Genomic DNA, 10078 nt, shown 5'->3' on the forward strand with positions numbered 1-10078 from the left:
TGCTTTTCAGACTGAGCCAGCCAGGTGCCCAAAGAAATTCACTTTAAATTTAAAGACAGGGCAGCCCGGGTGGCTCAGCGGTTTAGCACCGCCTTCAGCCCGGGGTGTGATCCTGGAGACCCGGAATCAAGTCCCACATCGGGCTCCCTGCATGGAGCCTGCTTCTCCCTCTGCCTGTGTCTCTGTGTCTCTCTCTATGTCTCTCATGAATAAATAAATGACTCAGAGCGTGATCCAGCGGTCCAGGATTGAGTCCCGCATCCAGCTCCTTGCAGGGAGCCTGCTTCTCCCTCTGCCTATGTCTGCCTCTCTCTCTCTCTCTGTTTCTCATGAATAAATAAATAAAATTAAAAAAATAAATATAAAGACACAGATAAGTTAAAAGTAAAGGAGTGGAGAAAGCTGTGCCTGTGCTAACACTAATCAAAAGAAAGCTGGAGTAACTATATTAACTTCAAGCAAAGCAGACATCAGAACAAGGAAATTTATCAGGAATAAAGAGAGAACAATACATAATGTAAGGGAGTCGGTTTCCCAGGAAGACATAACAATACTTAATGTGTATGCACCTAACAAGAGATCATCAAAATGCATGAAACAAAAAATGTATGGAACTGTAAGAAAAAAACAGATGAGCCCACAAGTATAATCCAGATGAACCTACAAGTATAACTGATAACTTCAACACCATTTTTAAATAATGACTAAATCCAGCAGGCAAATCCAGCAAGGATATAGTTGAACTGAGCAAGAACATCAGTCAACCTGATCTGACATTTAGACAATACTTTATCCAACGACAGCAAAATACAGATTATTCTCAAGTTCACATGGAATATTCACGATGACAGACCACACTTCAAGTCATACAACATACCTTAACAAATTGAAGAGAACAGAAATTATACAGAGTCTGTTCTTAGACCACAGTAGAATTAAACTAGAAATAAGTACCAGCTGATATAAGAAATCAAAAAGAGGGCAGCCCGGGTGGCTCAGCGGTTTAGCGCCACCTTCGGCCCAGGGCATGATCCTGGAGACCCGGGATCGAGTCCCATGTCAGGCTCCCCGCATGGAGCCTGCTTCTCTCTCTGCCTCTCTCTCTCTCTCTCTCTCTCTCTCTCTGTGTCTCTCATGAATAAATAAATAAAATCTTTAAAAAATAAGAATGTACTATATCATTTTAAAAAATTAAAAAGATTTAAATAAGTGAAGAGCTATTCCATGTTTGTGAATAGGAAAAATCAATCTTCTTAAGATGTCAACCACTCCCAACGTGATGTATACATTAAGCACAATTTTGGTCAAAATCCTAGTAAGCTATTTTGTGGATAACAATAAATTTATTCCAGAGTTTATATAAAAAGATGAAGAGACCCAGAATAGCCAACGTAATACTGGAGAAGAATAACAAAGTTGGAGAACTGACACAACTGAACTTCAAGACTTATTATAAGCAACACAGCATGATATTAGTGAAGGAATAGATTCATAGATCAGTGAAACAGATAGAGCCCAGAAACAGACCCATACAAATGTGGTCAACTCATCTTTGACAAAGGCCCAAAGGAAAGTCAATGGAGAAAGGATAGTCTTTTCAAAAAATAGTGCTGGGACTGGACTACTGGCTCTGGACACAGACCTTATACCTTTTACAAAAATTAACTCAAAATGGATCATAGACATAAGTGTAAAATGCAAAACCGTAAAACTTCTAGAAGGAAATACAGTAAAAAAGCTAGGTGATCTCAAATTTGGCATTTTAGACATGACACCAAAAGCATGATCCATGAAAGAAAAAATATAAGTTGGACTTCATTAAAATTTACAACTTCATCAACTATACTCAAATTTGAAATTTTTTAAAGATTTATTTATTTATGATAGACATAGAGAGAGAGAGAGGCAGAGACACAGGAGGAGGGAGAAGCAGGCTCCATGCAGGGAGCCCGACGTGGGACTTGATCCCGGGACTCCAGGATCGCGCCCCGGGCCAAAGGCAGACGCCAAACCGCTAAGCCACCCAGGGATCCCCAAATATGAATTATTTTTATTTTTATTTATTTTTATTTATTTTAATTTTTTTAAAGACCTTTTATTTTATTTACTCATGAGAGATACAGAGCGAGAGAGAGAGGCAGAGACACAGGCAGAGGGAGAAGCAGGCTCCACGCAGGGAGCCCGACGTGGGACTCGATCCACGGTCTCCAGGATCAGGCCGTGGGTTGCAGGTGGCGCTAAACCGCTGCGCCACCGAGGCTGCCCTGATTTTTTTTTAAATAGGTAAACAAAATTTTAAATGTGTGCTCTGCAAAAGACTTAGGATAATTAAATAGAAACGCCATAAGCTGGGAGAAGGTATTTGCAAAACATATTTGAAAGAAGACTGTTATCCAAAACACAAAATTCAACAATAAGAAAACAAACAACCCAATTAAAAAATAGGCAAAAGATCTGAACAGATACCTCACCAAAGAAGAATACAGATGAAAAGTAAATAAATGAAAAAAATCTCAACTTCATTTGTCTTTAGGGATTACAAATTAAAGCAGTGATGAGATCTTTCTACACACCCATTAAAATGGCTCAAACTCCCAAAATTGACAATATTGATTCACAAAAATTGGTGAAGAGCACCAGAGCAATAGACACCCTCATTTATCGCTGGTGGGAATGCAAAATGACATACAGCCACTTTGGAAAACAGTTTGGCAGTTTTTTACAAGCTAAATATAGTCTTACTATATGATCCAGCAATGATGCTCCTATATGTTTATTCGATTGATTGGAAAACTTAGGTGTACATAAAACCCTCTATGTAATATTTATAGCCGCTTTATTCACAAATTGGAAATAATGAAGATGTTCTAAATAGGTGAATGAATAAGCAAACTGAGCCACATCCATACAGCGGTGTCTGTAAGACACTGCATTGCAGATCGGGTCTACTAAACGCAACTGATGTTTGTTGCCACGGGGTGGTGGTTACTCAAGCTCTTGAATGGTTTGAAATTTCCCTTAGAACTTCATTTCCAAAATAACATTCAAATCAAGTATTAAATTCTGCCAGGACACTGAAAGATGCTTTGTGTTCTTTTTGAAAGAGTTCGATTTCTGGTTGTCTGTACTATAGAATGTAGTCACATCTTTGCCAAGTTAAACCACAGAACAAACTTGAGGCAACCACATGTCTTTACACCCTGACTTTATACCTGTTGTCCTGTGCAATTATTTATAGCAGCCCTTTTTGCTCTCAAAAGTGTACAGTTTGGGCAATATGGAGCCTCCTCAATTTTTCCCAAATGGATCACCCCCGCTTTTGACATCTTGATTTAATGAAAGTTCAATCTTTCACATATTTTATGATATCCATCAGTGACTGGATTGTGTTGCCCAAAAGTCCTCCCCTAGGGAAGGTGCTTTGTTTGTTTTTCTTTGTTTAATGCAAAAACTTCTAACATCAGGGGTTGCTGCTGTGTTATGGTGTCTGAAAGACTGAAAAAACAAACAAAAATAATTATTTCCCTTGCAAGTTATGTTTATTGCCACAAGATGATGGTTTACTCAAGGGAAACCCTTCTGTGATCCAAATTGGATGCCAGGAGCATTTTCTTTATTTAAACACTTAGAATTGTGTCGTGACTGTGTGAAACAAGAATGAGCTTACGTACTTTAAGAGCAAATCACAAAACCAAATAGCTTCCAGTTTTTTATGTTAGCTGATAAGAATGTATACATATTGACACCTCTCTGCTTCCAGATCTTACGGTTTCTTTTTCCATAAATACTAGCATGTCCCTACTGTGACTGGCTCTGAGGAAGGCACCTAGGAGTAGTCGAACCAGGAGCATTAGAATCTCACAGACGTGGTTTGGGTCCTTGGACCTACCAGCCACCAGCTGTGTGAGCTCAGGTACACTACTTCATCTTCCTCAGACTCAGTTTCCCAGTCTTTAAAATGGGGAGTATAGCAACTACGTTTCAGGAATGTTGTGGACAGAGACAATGTCTTCCAAATTTTCTTGATAATCAGGCCATTTTTGCTGCCATGTTGAGGTGTCATCCTCTCTTCACAGCTTAGGCTGGGAGGCAGCTTCCTGGCACGGTTCACCGTGGCCACCCCCAGCACTGGCAGCCAGATGGAGCCATTTGATTAGTTTTCCTCAATCAGGGTGGCATTGATAAGCATTGCCACTGAACCCCCCCCACACACACACACACACTCTGCCCTCATCTGAGAACTCAGCGTTACCAGGATGGCTTTAATGACCAGAGATGTTTTTAATTTGATGAAAGTTGTCAGTTTTTATTCCTTTTTTTTTTTTTTTAAGAGTATTTATTTGAGAGAGAGAGAGATAGCAAGAGAGTGCATAAGCCGGAGGTAGGGGCAAAGGAGAGGGAGAAGCAGACTCCCCACTGAGCAGGGAACCCAATATGGGGTTTCATCCTAGGACCCCAAGATCATGATCCGAGCCAAAGGCAGACACTTAACCTACTGAGCCACAAATGCTCAGTTTTTATTCTCTGTTTACTGCTTTTTTTTTTTTTTTTGCCCTGCTTAAGAAATCTTTTTCTAAGGATTTCCTACCCCCAGGTCATGAAGGTTTATTTTCTCCTAGGAATTATTTAAAAAGTTATAATGAAAGGACTTATTAAAAATTTACACTTAGACCTTGATCCATTTCAAATTCATTTTTTAACTGAAATTTTTGTTAAGCTAATTGTAGGTTCATGCAGTTGTAAGAATAACATGGAATCCTTTGTACATTTTGCCCAGTTTCCCCCTATGGTAACATTTTGCAAAACTATAGTATAATGATCACAACCAGGATATTAACATTGATACAATCTACCTGTCTTAATCAGATTTCCTGAGTTTTAGTTGTACACCTGTGTGTGTGTATCTATATATATCACCTGTGTAGATTCATGTATCCATGACCATAGTTAGGATCCTAAACACAAGGATCCTCTATATTGCCCTTTATAGCTATACCCACCTCTCTCTGGTATCTCTCTTAACTTCAGACAACCTCTATCTTGTCCCCCATTTCTAAAATTTTGTCACTTAAAAAATGATATATAGATCATATCATATAGCATGTAACTTTTAGGATTGGCTTTTCTTAACCCAGCATAATTGGAGAATCATCTAAGTTGTTGTATATACCAATATTTTGTTCCTTGTTATTGCTGCATATTTCATTCATAGGTGTATTATAGTCTGCTTCTAATTAACTTTTTTATGGGATGGGAGGTGGCTGTCAAATTTCTTTTTTTTTTTTTTCCATATGGATTTCTGGTTATGCAAGTACCATTTGTTGAAAAAAACTTTGCTTTACTCCACTGTGTTGTTTTGGCATGTTTGGCAAATATCAATTGATTATCAGTTGAGTTTCTTTCTGGACTCCCTAGTCTATCCCACTGATTTATTTATCTATCCTTATGCTGGTACTTCTCTGTCTTGATTACTGATGTAATCAAGTTATGGACTGAATGTTTGTGTCCCTTCAAAATTCATATGTTGTAACCCTAATCCTAATGAGATGATATTTGGAGGTGAGGTCTTTGAGAGATAATTAGGTCATAAGGGCAAAGTCCTTGTGAATGGAATTAGTGCCCTTATAAGAACAGGCCAGAGAGCTAGCTATCTTTCTTTCTCTCTTTCTGCCATGTGCTATCCTAAAATTTGTATGGAACCACAAAAAGCCCAGATATAGCCAAAGCAATTTTGAAAAAGAACAGAGCTAAGGACATCATGCTTCCTGATTTCACATTATATTACAAAGTGATAGTAACTAAAACAGTGTGGTATTGGCATAAACACAGACACACAGATCAAAAGAACAAAATAAAGAGCTCAGAAGTAAACTCATGCATATACAGTCAATTTATGACAAAAGAGCCAAGAATATACACTGGTAAAAAGGATAGTCTCTTCAATAAATTGTGTTGGGAAAACTGAACAGCCACATGCAAAAGAATGAAACTTGACCACTCTCTTACACCATGCACAAAAATTAACTCAAAATGGGTTAAAGAATGTAAGACCTGAAATCATAAACCTCCTAGAAAAAAAACATAAGCAGTAAGCAATTTTTTTTAAATTTGACACCAAAAGCAAAAGCAACAAAAGCAAAAATAAATAAATGGAATGACATTGTGATGAAAAGCTTCTGCACAGCAAAGGAAACTATCTGAATGGGAGTAATGAAAAAAGCAACCTACTGAAAATATTTGCAAATCCTGTATCTGATAAGGAGTTAATATCCAAAATATATAAAGGACTCCTACAGCTCAATAGCAAAAACCAATCCAATTTAAAAAATTGACAGGGGATCTAAATAGGTATTTTTCTTTTTCAAAGAAGACATACAGATAGCTAACAGGTACATAAAAAGATGCTCAACATCATTAATCATCAGAGGTATACAAATCAACATCACAATGAGATATCACCTCATACCTGTTTGAAATGGCTATTATCAAAAAGACAAGAAATAATAAGTGTTGGTGAGGATGTGGAGAAGAGGGGACCCTTGTGTGCTCTTGGTAGGAATGAAATTGGTGGAGCTGCCATGGAAAACAGTATGGAGGTATCTCAAAAAATTACAAATAAAACTTATAAACTTGTTTTGTGAGGCCAGCATTACCTTGATTCCAAAACCAGATAAAGACCCCACCAAAAAAGAGAATTATAGACCAATATCCCTGATGAACACAGATGCAAAAATTCTCACCAAGATACTAGCCAATAGGATCCCACAGTACATTAAGAGGATTATTCACCATGACCAAGTGGGATTTATCCCCGGGATGCAAGGCTGGTTCAACACTTATAAAACAATCAACGTGATAGATCACATCAACAAGAGAAAAAACAAGAACCACATGATCCTCTCAATAGATGGAGAGAAAGCATTCGACAAAATACAGCATCCATTCTGATTAAAACTCTTCAAAGTGTACAGATAGAGGGAACATTCCTCAATATCTTAAAAGCCATTTATGAAAAGCCCACAGTGAATATCATTCTCAATGGGGGAAAACTGAGAGCCTTTCCCCTAAGATCAGGAACACAACAGGGATGTCCACTCTCACCACTGCTATTCAACATAGTACTAGAAGTCCTAGCCTCAGCAATCAGGCAACAAAAAGAAATAAAAGGCATTCAAATTGGCAAAGAAGAAGTCAAACTCTCCCTCTTCACAGATGACATGATACTGTATATAGAAAACCCAAAAGACTCCACCCCAAGATTGCTAGAACTCATGCAGCAATTCGACAATGTGCCAGGATACAAAATCAATGCCCAGAAATCAGTAGCATTTCTATACACTAACAATGAGACTGAAGAAAGAAATTAAGGTGTCAATCCCATTTACAATTGCACCCAAAAGCTTAAGATACTTAGGAATAAACCTAACCAAAGAGGTAAAGGATTTATACCCTAAAGATTACAGAACACTTCTGAAAGAAATTGAGGAAGACACAAAGAGATGGAAAAATATTCCATGCTCATGGATTGGCAGAATTAATATTGTGAAAATGTCAATGCTACCGAGGGCAATTTACACATTCAATGCAATCTCTATCAAAATACCATGGACTTTCTTCACAGAGTTGGAACAAATAATCCTATGGTTTGTATGGAATCAGAAAAGACCCCAAATAGCCAGAGAAATACTGAAAAAGAAAACCAGAGCCAGGGGCATCACAATGCTGGATTTCAAGTTGTACTACAAAGCTGTGATCATCAAGACGGTGTGGTACTGGCACAAAACCAAACACATAGATCAATGGAACAGAATAGAGAACCCAGAAATGGGCCCTCAACTGTATGGTCAACTAATATTTGACAAAGCAGGAAAGACTATCCACTGGAAAAAGGACAGTTTCTTCAAAAAATGTTGTTGGGAAAATTGGACAGCCACATGCAGAAGAACGAAACTAAGCCATTCTCTTACACCATACACAAAGATAAACTCAAAATGGTTGAAATGTAAGATAAGAATCCATCAAATTCCTAGAGGAGAACACAGGCAACAAACTTTTTGGCCACAGTAACTTCTTGCAAGATACATCTATGAAGGAAGGCAAGGGAAACAAAAGCAAAAATGAACTCTTGGGACTTCATCAAGATAAAAAGCTTCTGCACAACAAAAGAAACAGTGAACAAAACTAAAAGACAGCCTACAGAATGGGAGAAGGTATTTGCAAAAGACATATCAGATAAAGGGCTAGTATCCAAGATCTATAAAGAACTTATCAAACTCAACACCCATGAAACAAAAAATCCAATTATGAAATGGATAGAAGACATGAACAGAAATTTCTCCAAAGGAGACATACACATGGCCAACAAGAACATGAGAAAATGCTCCGCATCACTTGACATCAGGGAAATACAAATCAAAACCACAATGAGGGATCCCTAGGTGGCGCAGCGGTTTGGCGCCTGCCTTTGGCCCAGGGCGTGATCCTGGAGACCCGGGATCGAATCCCACATCGGGCTCCCGGTGCATGGAGCCTGCTTCTCCCTCTGCCTATGTCTCTGCCTCTCTCTCTCTCTCTCTCTCTCTCTCTCTCTATCTCTGTGACTATCATAAATAAATAAAAAAAATTAAAAAAAAAAAAAACCACAATGAGATACCACCTCACACCAGTGAGAATGGGGAAAATTAACAAGCAGGAAACAACAAATGTTGGAGAGGATGTGGTGAAGGGGGAACCCTCCTGCACTGTTGGTGGGAATGTGAACTGGTACAGCCACTCTGGAAAACTGTGTGGAGGTTCCTCAAAGAGTTAAAGATAGAGCTACCCTATGACCCACCAAATGCACTACGGAGTATTTACCCCAAAGATACAGGTGTAGTGAAATGCCGGGACACCTGCACCCCAATGTTTATAGCAGCTATGTCCACAATAGCCAAACTGTGGAAGGAGCCACGATGCCCTTTGACAGAAGACAGAAGAATGGATAAAGAAGATGTGGTCTATATATACAATGGAATATTAGCCACCAGAAAGGATAAATGCCCACCGTTTGCTCCAACGTGGATAGAACTGGAGGGTATTATGCTCAGTGAAATAAGTCAATCAGAGGAGGACAATCATCATATGGTTTCACTCATACATGAAATATAAGAAATAGTGAAAGGGACTATAAGGAAAAGGAGGGGAACTGAGTGGGAAAAATTAGAGAAGGAGACAAACCATGAGAGACTCCTAAGTAGGAAATAAACAAAGGGTTGCAGAAGGGGAGATGGGGAGGGATGGGGTAACTGGGTGATGAGCACTGAGGAGGGCACTTGATGGACTGAGCACTGGGTGTTTTATGATATGTTGGCAAATTGAACTTAAATACAAATGAAAAAATAAAATAAAATTACCATATGAATCAGCAATTCCACTTCTGGGTATTTATCTAAAGAAAACAAAAACACAAACTTGAAAAAAAGATATCTGTACTCCCATATTCTTTGTAGCATTATTTACAATAGCCAGGATTATGGAAACCAACCGAAATGTCCATTGATGGATGAATGGATAAATACTGTGCTATATATAAGCAATGGGATGTTATTCAACCATTAAAAAGCATGAAATCTTGCCATTTGTGACAACATGAATGGACCTCAAGGGCATTATGCTAAAAGAAAAAGTCAAAGACAAATACTGTACGAGCCCTCTTATATGTGGAATTGAAAACAAAACAAAACAACCAAACAAAAAACAAGCTTGTAGATACAAAGAACAGATTGATGGTTGCCAGAGACCAGAAATGGGAGATTGGAGAAAGAGGTGAAGAGGGTCAAAGTTGAAAAGAAAAAGAAGAAAAAGAGGCCAGAGAGATAGCTAGCTCTCTTTCTGCCATGTGAGGACACATGGAAACATCAGCAGTCTGCAACCAGGAACACCGTTGCCTGAACCTGTCCATGCTGGCATCACGACCTCTGACTTCCAGCCTCCAGAACTATGAGAAATAAATTTATGTTGTTGATAAGCCACCCAGTTTGTAGTATTTTGTTATAGCAGCCCAGGCTAAGACATGGTAAGTCTTAAAATTGGGTCGTCT

This window comes from Canis lupus, chromosome 23, assembly GCF_003254725.2.
Source record: "Canis lupus dingo isolate Sandy chromosome 23, ASM325472v2, whole genome shotgun sequence".
In the NCBI taxonomy this organism is placed as follows: Eukaryota; Metazoa; Chordata; class Mammalia; order Carnivora; family Canidae; genus Canis; species Canis lupus.